We start from the raw sequence: 17,969 nt of genomic DNA on the forward strand, positions 1-17,969 counted from the left end.
TCTCTCTCTCTCTCCCTCCCTTGTTGAAGTCTTCATTTCAAGCTTCCTTTTATGTATCTTAGTGAATGATTTAGCCAGTGGTGGTATTTACTGAAATATACACAGGTGGTAAAATTGCATAGAACTGTGCATGCATGCCAGCATGCACACACACAGACACACACATGTACACACAGCATGTGTAAAGCTGGTGAAATCTGAATCAGGACTGTAGATTGTGACAATATCAATTTGCTGGCTCCATTATTGCTCTGAAATTATGTAAAATGGCATCAATGGAGAAAACGGGGTGAGGGGTTCAGAGAACCTCTCTGTTTCATTTTTTGCAACGTCCTGTGAATCTGTAATCATTTTAAAGTAGGAGTATTTTGTTATTATAAGGTGCTTGCATTACAGTACAGTCTTATTTGAAAGTAGACTGGGATTAATTATAAATGTATATTACAGATGTTCTCTGGTGGCTCAGCAAATTAAGGATCCCATGTTGTCACGTCTGTGGTTAGAGTCGCTGCCATGGAGAGGGTTCATTCAGTCCCTGGCCCCAGAACTTCTGTATGCCAGCGGCGCAGCCAAATAAATAAATAAATAAGTATTACAAAATCTAGGGCAGCTACTTTAAAAACCTAAAAAAAATACGTATTTGATATGCTAATAAAGGGCAGTATATTAGTCAGTTTTCCAGAGAAACAGCCAAAAAGATGTTTGTGTGTCAGAGGAAATTAATTATGGAGAAGCCTGAAAACCAGAGGAGCTGATGGTGCGAGTCCTCACCCAAGCCCAAAGGCCCAGGAGCGCTGATGTCTGAGGGCAGGGGAGGATGGATGTCACAGCTTAAGCAGGGAGCAAGTTCCCCTTCCCCAGCTTTGTTGTTCCATTTAGGTCGTCAACAGATTAGATGATGCTCATCCATATCACTGAGGGTGATATGGATGAGCATCTCCTTATTCAAATGCAGTCTCTTCCAGAAACACCCTTAGGGACACATCCAGAAATAATGTTTTGTTAGCTACTTGGGCATCCCTTTAGCCCAATCAAGTTGACACATAAAATTAACCCTCAAAGAGATAAAATAGAATCATATTAATGCTTAGTTAAAACCACAAAAGGCAGAAAAAGTGTGGAAGACAAAATTAGGAATAAAGAATAAGGACAATAAATAGAAAATAGTAACAAATATGGTGGGTATTAATCCAGTTATATCAATATCAATTTTGAAAGTAAGCAGTCTAAAAGCAAAAACCAGAAGTCACAGATTATCAGACTAGATCAAAAAACAAGACCCAGTTAAATGTTGTCTATAAGAAACTCTATTTTATTTTTTTATGATTTTTAGTTTTTCCATTATAGTTGGTTTATAGTGTTCTGTCAACTTCTACTGTACACCAAAGTGACCCAGTCACACACATATATACATTTTTTTCTCACATTATCCTCCATGATGTTCCATTATAAGTGACTGGATATAGTTCCCTATGCTATACAGCAGGATGTCATTGCTTATCCACTCCAAATGCAATAGTTTGCAACCATTAACCCCAGACTCCCAGTCCATCCCACTCCCTCTCCTCCCCCTTGGCAACTACAAGTCTGTTCTCCAAGTACATGAGTAAGAAACTCACTTTAAATTTAAAGATATAACAGATTAAAAGTAAAAGGATGGACTGGACAATCATTTTTTGGATATGACACCAATAGCACAGGAAACCCATTTGCAGCAACATAGGTGGACCTAGAGATTATCATAGTAAGTGAAATAAGTCTGACAGAGAAAGAGGAATATCATATGACTTATATCTAAAAAAAATGATACAAACAAATTTATTTACAAAACAGAAATAGACTCACAGATGTCAAAAACAACTTATGGTTACCAAAGGGGATGGGGGATAGAGATAAATTAGGAGTTTGGTATTAACATAACATGCTACTATATATATAACAGGGAAAAAACCTAGGACCTACTGTATAGCACAGATAACTATAGTCAATGTCTTGTAATAATCTATAATGGAAAAGGATCTGAGAAAGAATATATGCATATGTATAACTGAATCATTTTGTTGTACACTTGAAACTCACACATTATAAATTAACTGTATATCAATTTAAAAAATAGGAAGAAAAAGAAAGCACAGGTAACAAAAGCAAAAATAGACAAATGAGGTGGCGTCAAACTAAAAAGCTTCTGCACAGGAAAGGAAACCATCAAAAAAATGAAAAAGCAACCTACAGAATGGGAGAAATATTTGCAAACCATATCTCTGATAAGAGGTTAATATAAAAATATATAAGGAACTCATACATCTCAATAGCAAAGATACAAATAACTGCATTAGAGAATGGGCAAAGGACCTGAAGAGACATTTCTCAAAAGAAGACAGATAGATGGCCAACAGGCACAGGAAAAGATGCTCAACATCTCTAATTATTAGAGAAACAAAAATCAAGACTACAATGAGATTTTGCCTCACACTGGTCAGAATAGCCATCATCAAAAAGTCTACAAATAATAAATGCTGGATATGGTATGAAGAAAAGGGAACCCTCTCACACTGTTGGTGGGAATATAAATTGGCACAGCCACTAAAGAAAACAGTATGGAGTTTCCTTAAAAACTAAAAACAGACCTATGCTATGATTCTGCAATCCCACTCCTGGACACTTACCTGGAAAAGACGAAAACTCTAATTTGTAAAAAATTTGCACACCGCAATGTTCATAGCAGCACTATGTGCAATAACTAAGACATGGAAGCAGCCTGAGTGTCCATTAATGGATGAATGGGTAAAGAAAATGTGCTAATATATGAAATGGAATACTCATGGATGAAATGAGGACATATGCTAAGTGAAATAAGTCAGATGGAGAAATAAGACAAATATCATATGATCTCATTTATATGCAAAATCTAAAAACAAAAACAAAAACAAACTTGTAGATATAGAGAATAGGTTGGTAGTTGCCAGAGGCAGGGGTGGGGGTGAGTGAAATGGGTGAAGATAGTCAAAAGTGTGAACTTCCGCTTATAAAATAAATAAGTCATGATGATTCAATGTACAGTATGGTAACTATAGGTAGTTATACCATATTGTATATTTGAAAATTGCCAGGAGTGTATATTAAAAGCTCTTATCACACACAAAAAAGAAATTGTAACTGTGTGGTGGTGGATGTTAACTAGATTTAACGTGGTGATCATTTTTACCATATATACAAATACCAAATCATTAAGTTGTACACTAGAAACTAATGGAACATTTTATGTCAATTACTTCTCAATTTTTAAAAATATTGTGATGTACTCATAAAAAAAAAATGTCTCTGGTGTTCCCACTGTGGTACAGTGGGTTAGTGACCCAACTTGTCTCTGGGGAGGTGCTGGTTCAATCCCCAGCCCAGCACAGTGGGTTAAGGATCCAGCATTGCTGCACCTGTGGCGAAGGTCGCAGCTGCTGCTTGGATTTGATCCCTGGATAGGGAACTTCCATATGCTGAAGACGTGGGAAGAAAGAAAAGGAGGAGAAGGACAAGAAGAAGAAAGAAAAAAAAAAAAAAGATGTCTCTCACCTATAGTTGGGTGTTCCTCCCGAAAGAAAAATTCACATGGACCCATAAAGCAGAGTGGCAGCAACAACCACAATTCATCTGCCCTAATCTTTTGCCTCTGCTCCACTTGTCCTTAATTGATTCCTGCAGAATGAATTGTGGAAAACTCACCTTCTTCCACCCACCATTGCAAGAACATCAAGTCTGGTGTTCCAGGCTTCTGCTCGCAAGTTTTATAGTCTGCAGGATGCAAGACTGCCCCTGGTTTCCTGAAGAAGGAAGGAAAGCACCTCATTCCTCCCCCGTGCCTTATGTACTGTTCTCTGTGCTCAATCTCACAAAATCTATCATATTGTAGCAGCCTCAAACCCTTCTCTCCATAGAAGCTGCAGATCAGCATAAGGACCAGCTCGACACCAAGCACCATTGATACCCTGAATCATCTTCCCCAGCACAAGCTCCTAACCAGTCTTCAAAGGGACCCTGATGGGGGCTTGGACTACAGGAGTGAGATGCGATGTCTTCACTATCTTAGTCTAGTTTTAGCAGTCAGAAATGTTCCTGGGCTGAGGTAGCATAGAAATGGAGCTGTTCAGAGAACAAAGCTGATGACCAGGCTCCTTCTTTTCAGTAAAGGCACTTTTGCTGAATTCAGAACATCTCAGGTATAACTACCTATTGTCTATCTGGGGTTCCTTTAAAGAAAAAAAAAAAAAAGGCTGTTTTTACTAAATTTTTCATCCACTATTGAAGGCATTCATGAATAAATCAGCACCGCCCTCTACTGGATAATCTGTGTTTATGACTCAATTGTGTCCAAGGTGATGTAAATAGAATTTTAGATATTTTTTCTGAATTTCTGTGAAAGCTGCATGGAAACCAGGACATCTGAGCTGTCTGGATATTTCTCCATGCCTATTAATGTAGTCAGGTAAAATGATCCTCACAAAAGCCTTTCTTTTCTAATTTTAAGAATTGCATGTTTTGAAAAAAAATGAATTCCAGTGCATTAAAAACAAAGAGAGTCAGGGAGACAGAAAGATAGATGTGAAGATGAAGGAGAGAGACAGGGAGAGAGTGCCAGAGAATGAGAGTCAGTTCTCTTCAGAGTAAACAGGGACTAGTTTCCTACTTTGGCAACCTCAAAAATAAACTCAAGTACATGCTTTCTTTATGACATCACCAGCTGTAGTTCTTACAATGTGCATGCTAATTCTAGCTCGTAAGTTAAACTTTTTATCTTTTTGAGACAAAATTTAAGCTGTAAGCTTGGTCAACTATCATGATCAGTTTGACTTCTGTGAAAATGTTACACTTCTATTAAAGCAGATTAAACTGTGTTTGGTTGGGAGTCAGCCAGCAAATTGCTCTATCCAGCAGAGTAACAGCATGAAAACCCGTTGATCTAGCCTAAATTCTGACTTACGAGAAAAAAATAAATAGTAATTAAAACCTACTGCTACATGAATAAGTCTTACAAAGAAAAAAAAGGAAGGGAAAAAAAAAAAAGAGAAAAACCTAATGCAAATTAAACTACATTATCCCAACAAGAACACCCACATGTGGCCTTAATAGGACAAATGCAAAGACAGAATAAGCCCTCATTTCTGGGTTAAAAGTTCCAAATTAGACTCCCCAATCCTGACCTCCAGCTTCTCTTCCAGAAGCGGTCTCAGATGCTGGAAGGATCCTGGGCTTTGGCATAAACAACGTGGATTCAAATTTCAGCTCTGCCATTAGATGGCTTTGAGAAAAGACCTTGTTTTCCTTACCTGCAAGGTGGAGATAAAAACACATAATTCACAGAATCTGAGGAAAATTAAATGAAATAAAGCATGTAAATCATTTAATATAGTATCTGGCACGTATTAGGTTTTCCATAAAACCATGGCTTTCTTTTCCATTTCCCTCCAAATTTTTAGAGCTACCTGGTTATCCGACAACTCCAGGTGACACCCAGGCCAAGGAAATGTCTGAAATTCTTCTCCTTCTACATTCTCTTTCCTAATTACTACCACCGTTATTCATCTCATTGTCCAAGTCAGCCACATGAACATCACCCTAGATGCTATCCTCCTGCCCATGTCTGAATGTGTAAAAAACTCCTCTGCCTTCAAGACTCAGTAGATGTTACCTCTCCTGAGAAGAGCCTGAATTTCTCTGGTCCTTTCAGACTGACTTGAGTTCTTGACCTGATCCCATGTTCCCAAGGCACCCCCTAGATATGCCTCTTATACCATGTCGTGACTTGTTCCCTTTCCCACTGGGCTGTGAGTACTTCTATAGCCGAGGTTGTGTCTCATTCAAAATTTTACCCCCAGGTTCTAATATTGTACTTGCCACACGAGGATGCTGAAAAACAGCTGTGGAAATAATGAATTGCTGTATGGATTAATGACTAATTATTGGAGTTTCAGAAATAGTAATATGGAAGTTCCTGGGCCAGGGATGCCGTCTGAGCCACAGCTGTGACCTACACCACAACTGCAGCAATGCCGGATCCTTAATCCACTGCATCACAGCAGGAACTCCCTGAAATGGTAATCTTACCCATTTTCTCTATGGATCAATAGAGTTAGGAGTCAAATGGAGAATGTCACAGGAACCCAAAAGGCTAGGACCAGGCTTCTTATTCCTTCCCCCAAATTTAGATTTCTAGACCCTGGAGATCAGGGAAGATGTGCTGAGCAGCCATCCTCCCACAGGGGAAGTGACTTCTTGGCTGTGCCTATCAGTAATGGAAGGTCTGCCTCTGGAAGCTCATCCTTGGGCTTTGACCAGATCTGCTTATCTGTAGAATCAGAGGCAGAGGAAAATGCATGATTTTTTTTTTTTTTGAGGTACACCTGTGGCATAAGGAAGTTCCCAGGCTAGGGGTCCAATCAGAGCTGTGGCTACCAACCTGCACCACAGCCACAACAACACAAGATCCAACCCTCATCTGTGACTTATACCACAGCTCAAGGCAATGCCACCAGATCTTTAACCCGCCGAATGAGGCCAGGGTTAGAACCTGAATCCTCATGGATACTTCTCGGGTTCGTAACCTGCTGAGCCACAACAGGAACTCCCACAAATACCTTTTCTAAGTTATGAATGAAGGTTAGCTTCTTGGGCTAGCTCACAAAATTCGTTCTAGTGTGGTTTGGAACCTTAAGCCCTGAAATAGAGCTTTTCTGATCCCTGATCCTCTTTGAACATGAAGTCCTGCCGGGAACCCTTGCCAGCTGGGAAGCTCCAATATGGACTGATTAGTTGTACATAAAGGAGGTTTATAAGGCGAGCAGCATAAAATGAAGGGCCTATGTAAAAAGTCCTACAAATAACATTTCGAACATCTCTTTTTCAAGGTTTATCCATCCCAGTGCTATTAACATTTGGGGCCAGATAATTCTTTGTTGTAGGGAACTGTCTGGTGCATTGTAGGATATCCAGCAGCATTTCTGGCCTCAGCTCACTAAATGCCAGTAACAACATCCCATCACCAGTTTTCTATTTACAGCAAAGGAAATGTCCCCTGAGGGACCAAAATCACTCTCCATTGAGGCTTTGGAATGCAGTGGTCTCTGAAAAATGGCTTACAACCACTTCAGTCCTCTGATGCTCTCAGAGACCAGAAACCCAGGCTTCTGTGGATAAACTACTAATATGTGAAAATACATAACGTCTAAAAAAGGAAAACGCAGTTTTGAGGGTAGTGAAGGATTATTTGCAATTCCTTTAAAGATTAAATACCTTTAAAGACCTAAGTATTTTAATACCCTAGAAATATTTAAGACCATTTTCTTAAATAAATAATGACTGAAAATTGTTTCCAGGAGCTTCTGTTGTGGTTAAGTGGGTTAAGGACCTGACATTGTCTCTGTGAGGATGCAGGTTTGATCCCTGGCCTCACTCAGTGGGTTGAGGATCTGGCGTTGCTGTAAGCTGTAGTATAGGTCATAGATGCCCCTCAGATGCAGTGTTGCTGTGGCTGTGGCCTCAGCTGTAGCTCCCATTTGACCTCTGGCCCAGGAACTTCCATATGCCACAGGTGCAGCCATAAAAAGAAAAAAAAGAAAAAAAGAAAACATTGCTTTCCAGTTTCAAATAAAATATACTGTTCCTCAGAACAGTCTAAGATATTTCAGATGAATTATGATACATTTGTTTGCAGGTGCTGATTTGGCGTCAACAATGAGCCTTTTCTTCGGCCGTAAATAGAAAAATGTGGGTGTGGACATAATGAAGCAATTGTATGGCTGGAAATTGTGAGTAACTCACATCCCTCATAGAGAGAGGCTTATGCTACCTTCACAGCACAGGCCAAGAAAATTCCCATGGTGCCTGAATCTGAAGAGCTTCAGATTCCACAAAATACTTTGAGTTCCCTACTTTTTTCTCCCATCCCACTATTCTCTGGTTTCAAAGAAGCAAAAAGTGAAGTTTCCTTCATAGGTCATCAAGCTAATGCCCAAATACCCTCTTGGGGAATTCAACCTCTCTTTTATATGAACATTTAAATTCTTACCATAACATTAGAATCTCCATTCAAAGATGGAAACAGTGGCAGTGAGTTGCTGTAAATCTCTAAAGGCTGCACAAGCAGAGGGGGAATCAAATTCCAGGACTCCTATCCAGGGTTCTCTGTAGACATTATTATATGTTCTCTACTGGAAAGCTGAATTCAGAGAGATAGCTGTTACCATTAAAAACTGACCTCTCTCTTCATCTACATCCTCTATCACCAAAGCTTCAGAGACAGTTGAAAACATTCCTGGTTTGTAATATGATCAGAGAGGAGTGGTTAAGAGTGTGGTTCTGGAGCCAGATCTGGACCTGGACCCAGAATCTCAAATCTGCCTCTTAACTGGTTCATGAGGACCCTCAGTACCTCACCTCAACCTCTGTGCCTGTTTCCTTAGCTATCCAATTGAGATAATAAAAATACCTTCAGGCGTTCCCACTGTGGCAAGTGGGTTAAGAACCTGACTGCTCATGTCACTGCAGAGGTGCTGGTTCAATCCCTGGCTAGCACAATGGGTTAAAAAGGATCTGGCATTGCCATAGCTACAGCATAGATCATAGCTGTGGCTCAGATTCAATCCCTAGTCTGGGAACTTCCATATGCCACCTGGTGAGGCCATTAAAAAAAAAAAAAAAAAGTGCCTTCAGATGGTTATGAGAAATAAACAAGCAAATATTTATAAAGTGCATAGAATAGTGTCTCTAGCAAGTGCAATGAAAGTATCTGTTTAAAGAAAATTATGAAATAAATAAAGCAACATGCGGCTTTGGTCCCATTATTGCAATCAAGCAGTGCCCTAGAAGAAAAATTAAGAAATAGGCTTTTTGTCTTTCCTAGTTGCACTTCTTCTTTCAAGTTCATCTTCCTTTTTCTATGTTCATCTTGAGTCCCCTTTCCGGTTCCTACCAAAGTGTTAGCAGATCACAACTGGTAATGTTTTAAGGTGCTAGTCTATGCTTCTTCTCAGAGGGGACTTTGAATTTCCTCAGAGACTCTCAAAGGCTGAGAAGTCACCAGAGCTTAAAGAAATGAATATCCAACCCTGACACATCAGTGAGGAGTTGTGTTTTCAGGTGGGGGGACCCTTCTGTACCTGGTCTGCACACTTCTGAGGTTGGCCTTGGGGAGAAAGGTAATGCAAATTAATACTTTTGAGCTTAAAAATCAAGTTTAAAAAATAAGCAGCCTCAAATTTCTGTATTTTAGCATATGGCAGTTGTGACTGTCTTGAAATGAGTCATCTTAAGCCCAAGTTAGAAACAGATTTAAGTTTCCAGATGTCAAAAAAAATTTTTTTTAATTTTTCACCTAAATAAAGCAAGCAAGATGCAGTATGATTTTTAATACTGCTTATTTTGCTAGCTGTTAATGTTTACTCCTGATTTCCCTAAGATGATCCCCTTGTAAGCTCTGGCCTAAATGCATTTAAATTGCCTTTGAATATCCCAAGCAGTCCTTACTACCATGGAAACAGAACCGAGGATATGCAAGATGACTCCTCAGGGGCATAATTTGGTGCTTTAGATACTTTCGATTGGTGGCTCCCTTGTCTACCACCCCTTCTGTGAAACACAATCCTGTCGGTTGGATTTATTTTTATTATCCATGGGAGCGCACAGTTCACCAAGTAGTGAAAAGTGCCCTTCATCCCACAAAGGCCTTCCACAGACATTCCCAATCCCCGGGAGCATTAGCAGGGGCAAATCTATATGTGTCAGAAAACATGGGCAGATCAACCCAGGAAGATTTAGGCATTTGTCCAGGGGTCTATGAGGTAGCCTGCACCTTTTATGCTTTTATTGGTAGAGAAGAGATCCTGGCCCAGTGCCCCCAAAGAGTGCCGCCTAATGCCCTGGCTCTTGAGAATGTGATTTGGCTGCTACACAATTCTATGTTAAGGGCATATGGGAATTTAGTTAATAGTAAGGGACCAAAACTGAGAAATAGACAATTCCTGACTCTGTTCATAAAGTATCCATAACCTTAATGAAATAGCTATTTTTCCCCCCATATGTAAAATGGACACTTAGGTAGACTTCAAGCTTGAGACTATTACGTCTAGAATGGATAAGCAGTGAGGTCCTGCTGTATATCACAGGGAACTATATCCAATCAACTGTGATAGAACATGATAGAAGATGATATGAGAAGAAAGAATGTATATATACATATATGTGTGTGTAACTGGATCACTTTGCTGTACAAAAGAAATTGACAGAACGTTGTAAATCAACTATGATAAAAATAATTTTTTAAAAAAAGCTTGGGTTCAGCTAGAGGTCAATGTTTATAAACTAATAATCCCTTGGATGAAAGATTAGACATAAAAAAAATATATTATTTCCTTTGTTTCATCAGTCTATGGTGAAGATGGGAGAAAAATGTCAGGGTCAAATCTCTGTCTTGTTAAAAAAATACCACCTGAGACAGGATGAGAATCCATCTCAGTCACTTAAATACGTAATGTTCTCATGCCTCCTAGAATAACCATGAATTGGGCAAAGGCTTAAAACAAATATTTATGATTTTGGATTCTTTTTTCTTCTTTTTTTAGAGATACTTAGAATTCTCTGGGCACATATCAAGAGACTAGCTGTTTCTTTGAATAAATATCATGGCAATAAAAGGACACAAAGGCCAAAAAGCTGAGCCTACCTGACCTCTGCCTTACATAGAAATGATTGTGACCTTTGGATGTTGGAAAATGAAAAACTTTGGCAGGTAAGGTTAATCTCTATTTATGTAAAATTTCCCATACATCCATGAGAAATATATTAATAACTATATTCACAGGTGTTTCTAAAAGATGAAGAAAGTGAACTGGTTGTTTACGTGAGTAGATATAAAATTAGTATATAAAAATGTGAAAGAAATGTAGTTAGTAATCAGATAAATGAAAAAAGCACTATTTTATTTTTTTACTTCTTTATTTATTTATTTTTTTGTCATTTTGCCTTTTCTGGGACTGCTCCTGTGGCATATGGAGGTTCCCAGGCTAGGGGTCCAATCGGAGCTGTAGCTACCAGCCTACGCCACAGCCACAGCAACGTGGGACCCAAGCCGTGTCTGCAACAGCTCACGGCAATGCCAGATCCTTAACCCACTGAGCAAGTCCAGGGACCAAACCCGCAACCTCATCGTTCCTAGTCGGATTCGTTAACCACTGAGCCACAACAGGAACTCTGAAAGAACTATTTTATAACTGATTAACAAAAAGCAAGTTAATTGTCTCATGCTGGCAGTTATGGAAGGCAAGGCAGACACATATTATATCTGTGGCCACCAGCATCTTTTGAACAATCTTTTTATATTTGAGGAAGTTGTCAAATTGTAAGTCCTACCTCTTACAAAAAAATACAGAACTCATTTTACCAAGATCCTTTGCAGCAGAGATATAGACATGTAACTATCCAATTGAAAGTTTGATATAGAAGAGGAAAACAGGGGGAAACATGACAGAAGTCATTTTCTGATAAAATAACAGCAGAGGTGTCCACCTTTGGGGACAGTAGTTTCCACCATCAAGCAGTGCCCTGACTCAGCAGGTGAGCTGCAGTGGTATCTCCTGATGACGACAACAGAATCTTCTCTAGAACAACCCCATAGTGTGGTGTAGGCATCCTTTATGGATGAGGAGCCTTCAAGACATACTCTCCAGACCTCTGAAAGGACCAATAAATTCCTTGGTTGGCAGTTAAGGACCTTGATTGATATAGTATGTACATTCATGTTTTTGCACTTTTGTTTTTGTAAAGTGTTTTAGTATTACATATCAAGATCTAGGAGTTCTCTTGTGGCGCAGTGGGTTAAGCATCTGGCATTGCCACTGTGGCCCGAGTTCATTCCCTGGCCTGGAACTTCTACATGCTGCAGGCATGGCCAAAAAAATATATCTTTTAATTAAAAAATTTAAAAAGATCCAGGAAAAAACATTCATCTCTCACTCATTAACCCTCTTCTAAGAATTTATGCTAAGGGAAATAGCCCAAAGGAAGGAAAATAGCCCTATGAATGGGCATGATTTAAAATTTCAGGATTTCCCATCATGGCTCAGTGGAGACAAATCTGACTAGCATCCATGAGGACGCAGGTTCGATCCCTGGCCTTGCTCAGTAGATTGCTAGTGTTGCTATGGTTCAGCAGCTATAGCTCCAATTCAGTTCCTAGCCTGGAAACCTCCATATGTTCTGGGTGTAGCCCTAAAAAGACAAAAAAAACAAAAAAACAAAAAAAACAAAAACAAAAACAAAAAAATAATTAGGAACAATCTGAAGGCTCATTTACAGAAGAGCAGTTAAGTCAGTTATGGCATACCCTTGGTAGTCAGCAGAACCTCAGCTTTTCTTCATGGAAGGGGTTTGGGATACACAATTTTGTTGGAGGGAGGCCAAGGGGCCTAAAGCTGCATTTAGACAGAGTACACTCTTTTTCCTTACACTGAATATTTATTTGAGGCTGGTTGCGGGGAATGAAGAATAGGACTGCCTCAACTATCTCCTCCAGAACTACCACTATCAGCAGAATATTGCACAGTAAATAAAATAATTATTAGAAGCTTATTAGCAAGGTAGGAAGAAATGCTCATAGCATCCTTTTAAGGGAACAGAGCAAAACATAAAATTATATCTGTGACTGTACTTATGTCAAGAATTGAAATAGAAAATTGAGCCAGGTCTGGAAGGAAACACAGAAAAACAGTATGATTCATTGAGTAACAGAATTGTTGGTAAATATTTTGTTCTTGTTTTCTGCTAATGTCATTCAATGCAACAAATATTTTTATGCTTTACAAAATTATCTTGTGTTCCAAATTATGTCTTTTCTTTGGCAACACATCCATGATATTGTGGTAATATAGCCACCTGCTCAGTGAGGATGACTTTGATACCTGTTGTCTTTGGGGAGAGTTAGACTCAGTCCGGGGTCTAGGTAAGTTGGCTACTTTTGACCTGCATAGATCTATAGGAGCAAAGGAAAAGGGTGTCACTCTATGAAAGCATCAGCCACATAGGTCTTTCCACCAAAACTCTAAAAGCATAACTGCTCCCATGGAGTAATGGGACTACTCTTGAGACAGAAGAGAAACTCTTTGGCATTATCTGCTAAAGTTGGAGGTAACCATACACAAGGACCCAGAAATTCCATTCTAGGTACTTAACCTGGAGAAACTATTGGCACATTTGCACCAGTAAACACATGCAAGAAAGTTTATAGTTTACATTTCTATTCACTAAAAACTGAAAGCATTATCATTGTTCATCGACAGTAAAAATGGATTAAAAAATGGGTTAATATATGGTGTTATCATATATATATCAATGAAAGCATACAAACTACATTTAAACTCATCAGAATTTGTGAAGATCATAAAGATAATGATGAAAGAGGCAAGATATATGGTATGACTCCATTTATAAAATGTTTAAAAGTAGGTAAAATTAAACTATGCTATTTAGGAATCCATACAGAATTGGTAAAACTAGAAGTAAAGGGAGTTCCCATTGTGGCTCAGTGGAAATGAATCCAACTAGTATCCATGAGGACATGGATTCGATCCCTGGCCTCACTCAGTGGGTTAAGGATCCAGAATTGCCATGAGCTGTGGTATAGATTGCAGGCGTGGCTCGGATCTGGCGTTGCTATGGCTGTGGCGTAGGCCTGCATTCTACTCCTATCCTGGGAACTTACATATGACACAGGCGCAGCCCTAAAAAGACAAAAAAAAAAAAAAAAAAATGCTAGGGAAGTAAAGTAAGGGAATGATGAACTCATATGTCAAGATAGTGGTTACCTCTGGGGATGGAGAGAGCTGTGTTTGGAGAGGGAACCTTGAGGCTTCTAGTCTGGCAATGTTCTTCCTTGATGAAGGGTGTTTGGCAGGTCTTCACTCCACAGTTTCACCTTTGTATTTTACACTCCTTTCTTTGCATACGTGATAGTTTATATTGAAAAAAGAAAGAGAGGAGACTCTAGTGTGTCAGGGCAAGAATCACCCTTTCTAGAAACAGAAACTCTTTCAGTTTATTGAAGTAGAACGTGAAGGCTGGAGAAGTTAGTTGAGTCCTTGGTTAATGAAATGGACCCACCTCTAGGATCTGGTGATCCAGGAGCATGGTTCGGAAGCACTACTTTATGAATAAATGTAATCTTTGAATTCCCCAAAGCAAGGTATTAAATAGACCACCAGCAACTTTGCCTTTGAAAGGCTCCAGGCAGTGGAAAGGACAGCTCTCTGCAGGTCCTGGATGCTCATGCCCCCTGCCCTGGGAGAAGGAGTCCTCTTTTAGTTCATATCATTGCCTTCTCTGGACAACAGAAAAGTCAAGGTTGTAGCTTCTGGATCCGAATCAGAGTTGTCCATCGCTGTCATGAAGAGTCATGAACACAGGCATGTGTATTACCTGGCTCATAGAGATTGGTGCCCCATGAGTGTGCTCTGAGAGGAAGGGGAAACTGCCTCAGGGACTGCTCGCCTGGAGGAAGAACTCCATCCATTTTAAATGGAATCTAGAATGACAGAGTAGAGAGTTGTTGCTCCATTTTGCCATGACCAATGAGGACACCTGACTCACCATCAGAAATACTTAGTTTCTCAAATACTCTTTGGACAGGTTTTTAAATCAATGAGAATTTCAAAAGAAAAAACAAACAAACAAACCAACCTTGGCTCTGTGACAGAGCCTATGTGAATGGGTTAAACAAGCTACAAACTGAGAGAATATTTGCAAACTACATATCCAGCAAAGACTTCTATCTAGAATCTATGCAAATAAAACTGCACTAAAAATATCCCCCAAATAATCTAATTAGAAAAGGGGTCAAAGTCATGAACAGCTTTTTCACTGAAGACGGTTAATAAGAACATCAAAGGATGTTCATCATAACTAGCTATCAGAGAAATTCAAAATAAAAGCACGAGTTATTACTGTATACCTATCAGAATGTGAAAATAAAACTTAATGACACTAAATGCTGGTGAGGAATGCAGAGAAACTGAATCACTCTTACATTGCTGGTGAGAATGTAAAATGAAAAAATAAAAATAAACAAAATTTTTTAAAAAGGACTTCCCCTCGTGGCTCTGCAGTTAATGAACCCAACTAGTATCATGAGGTCAGGGGTTCTATCCCTGGCCTTGCTCAGTGGGTTAAGGATCCGGCATTGCCGTGAGTGGTGTAGGTCACAGATGCAGCTTGGATCTGGCATTGCTGTGGCTGTGGTGTAGGCCAACTGCTGGAGCTCCAACTCTACCCCTAGCCTGGGAACCTCCATATGCCATGGGTGCAGCCCTAAAAGGACTAAAAAAAAAAAAAAAAAAAATGTAAAATGACCCAGCCCTCTGGAAAAACAATTTGGTAGTTTCTCAGAAAATTAAACACAAATACCATAAGATGTGGCAATTCCATTCCTGGGCATTTATCCCAGAGAAATGAAAACTTATGTCAAAATGAAAATCTGTACACAAATGTTCATAGCAGCTTTATTCATAATAGCCTCAAACTGGAAACAGTCCAGAGGTCCTTCAGCAGTTAGGGTTCAACAAACTGAGACACAGCCATGCAATGAAATACTACCCAGAAAAAAAAAAAAAAAAGTAGAAGAAGAAGAGAGAGAAACTATTGATACACAACAACTTGGATTAATCCCTAGGGAATTATGCTGAGAGGGGGGAAAAAAGCCAGTCCTGAAAAGTTACATGCAGTATGATTCCAATTATTTAACATTTAAATGTTAGCATTTAACATTCCAATATTCAACACATGTTTTTTAACATTTGAACATTTAACATTCCATTTACTTAACATTCCATGTTTTAAATTATTTAACAAATTGAAACATTTATTTAAAGGATTTAATGTAACATTTTAGAAATGAAGAACAGATTAGTGGTTTTCAGGGTTGGGGATCAGGAGGATGGGTGGGAGAAGAGGGCAGTTGGTGTGGGGAATAAAGGAAAACAGAAGGGAGGCTTCTTAACAGTAAAGAAACTCTTCTGTATCTTGCTTGTGATGGTGAATAGACAAACCTACAGATGTGATAAATTAGATAGAACTAAACACACACACACGTGTGTGTGCAAATGATTACAATAAAATAAGAAATTTGCACAAGATCCATAGATTGTAATCAATGTCAATATCCTGATGGTGATAATTGCATGTGAGAATACAGTTATCTCAACTAACATTTCAGCTAAAATAACACATGCTCTCCGTAGAAGATATGTAAAATTTTAAAAAGTATAGGAGTTCCTGTTGTGGTGCAGCGGAAATGAATCCAACTAGTGTCCATGAGGATGCAGGTTCAATCCCTGGCCTTGCTCAGTGGGTTAGGCATCCTGCATTGCTGTGGCTGTGGTGTAGGCCGGCAGCTGCCACTCCGATTAGACCCCTAGCCTGGGAACTTCCACATGCTGTGGGTGCGGCCCTAAAAAAGAAATTTAAAAAATAATCAACTTTTAATAAATTATATTCCTCATTTATAGTCCAAAAAAGCAATAAAATTTAATATAGTATCTCATTTAAAACTTTTAGTCCTTGACGTATTAATTCAATTAATATATATTAGCCACTAAAGTGCTTCTTTCGGGAATTAACCTTCCATGTACTTTATCCATTTTTTATTTCATTGTGCACTGTATTTTCCTACTGATTTGTAAATGAGCTTTATATATCAAGGCTCTTAACCTCATTATTTACAAATCTTTTCTTTCTTTCTTTTTGGTCTTTTTAGGACCACACCCACAGTATGTGGAGGTTCCCAGGCTAGGGGTTGAATTGGAGCTGTGGCTGCCAGCCTTTGCGAGAGCCACAGCAACGCCAGATCCAAGCCACATCTGCAGCCTACACTGCAGCTCATGGCAACGACGCCAATCCTCAACCCACTGAGCAAGGCCAGGAATTGAACCCACAACCTCATAGTTCTTAGGTTCGTTTCCACTGTGCCACGATGGGAACTCCCAAATCTTTAATTAGAAAAAATGTTAATCTACCAATACATCTTTGTGTATTCAAATCAAGTCATTTCTTTGTAGCTTCTTCCGTTAATTTCAGGCTAAGTCCTTTCTCACTCTGATGGTTGATTAATAATTAAGATCCATAATTTACTTTTGATAACTTTATGTTTTCATTTTGTTTTTACATTTAACTCTTGAATCAACCTGGGTTTGGTATAAATTATAAAGAATAGATCTGGGAGTTCCCATTGTGGCACAGTGGAAAAGAATCCTACCAGTTTCCATAAAGATGAGGGTTCTATCCCTGGCCTTGCTCAGTGGGTCAGGCATCCAGGGTTGCCTTGGGCTCTTGTGTAGATTGCAGACACAGCTCAGATCCCTCGCTGCTGTGGCTGTGGTGTAGGCTGGCAGCTATAACTCCAATTTGACCCCTAGCCTGGGAACTTCCATACAGCACAGGTGCAGCCCTAAAAAAGAAAAAAAAAAAAAAAAGAGAGAGAGAGAGAGAAAGAGAGTAAATCTGACAACTTTTCTTAATTGTTTACCATTTTTTATCATCATGGTGTCTCAAAAAGTTACCATCACTTTTTTAGTGGCTAAACTTTTTCTTCCCAAATTTTAAATGTCAGCAATTTTGTCAAATACTAAATTCTTGTGTGTTTGGGGATTGCTTTCAATGATTTCTATTCTGTCCCATTGTTTTGTTCACTGTTGCATTAAGTCTCACTTTGTTTTATTGATTGTATTAATGGATTGTATTTCTATATTGTAATTATATGTACATATTACAGTATATTATATCATATGTTGCCTGGAAATGCAAGCCTTCATTTTATTACTGTTCTTTTAAAAGTTTTCCTATTTTCAGGAGTTCCTGCCATGGCATAGTGGGTTAAGGATCCAATTGCAGCGGCTGGGGTCGCTGTGAGGCTGCAGGTTCAATTCCCACCTGGTTCAGTG

General features: G+C 39.1%; 1 long non-coding RNA gene across 2 annotated transcripts in view; it reads left to right on the forward strand.

Annotated features, from left to right (window-relative positions):
* The window catches only part of LOC102157689, a 59,697-nt gene that overhangs the window by 5,927 nt on the left and 35,801 nt on the right, over positions 1-17,969 (forward strand). For both annotated transcript variants that reach the window (XR_002335512.1, XR_002335513.1), the window contains exons 2-3: positions 7,703-7,796; positions 10,608-10,774. This is a non-coding gene — a long non-coding RNA (uncharacterized LOC102157689). The remainder of the gene's footprint in view (positions 1-7,702; positions 7,797-10,607; positions 10,775-17,969) is intronic.

The sequence above is a fragment of the Sus scrofa genome, chromosome 1 (genome assembly GCF_000003025.6).
Source record: "Sus scrofa isolate TJ Tabasco breed Duroc chromosome 1, Sscrofa11.1, whole genome shotgun sequence".
NCBI classification, from domain to species: domain Eukaryota; kingdom Metazoa; phylum Chordata; class Mammalia; order Artiodactyla; family Suidae; genus Sus; species Sus scrofa.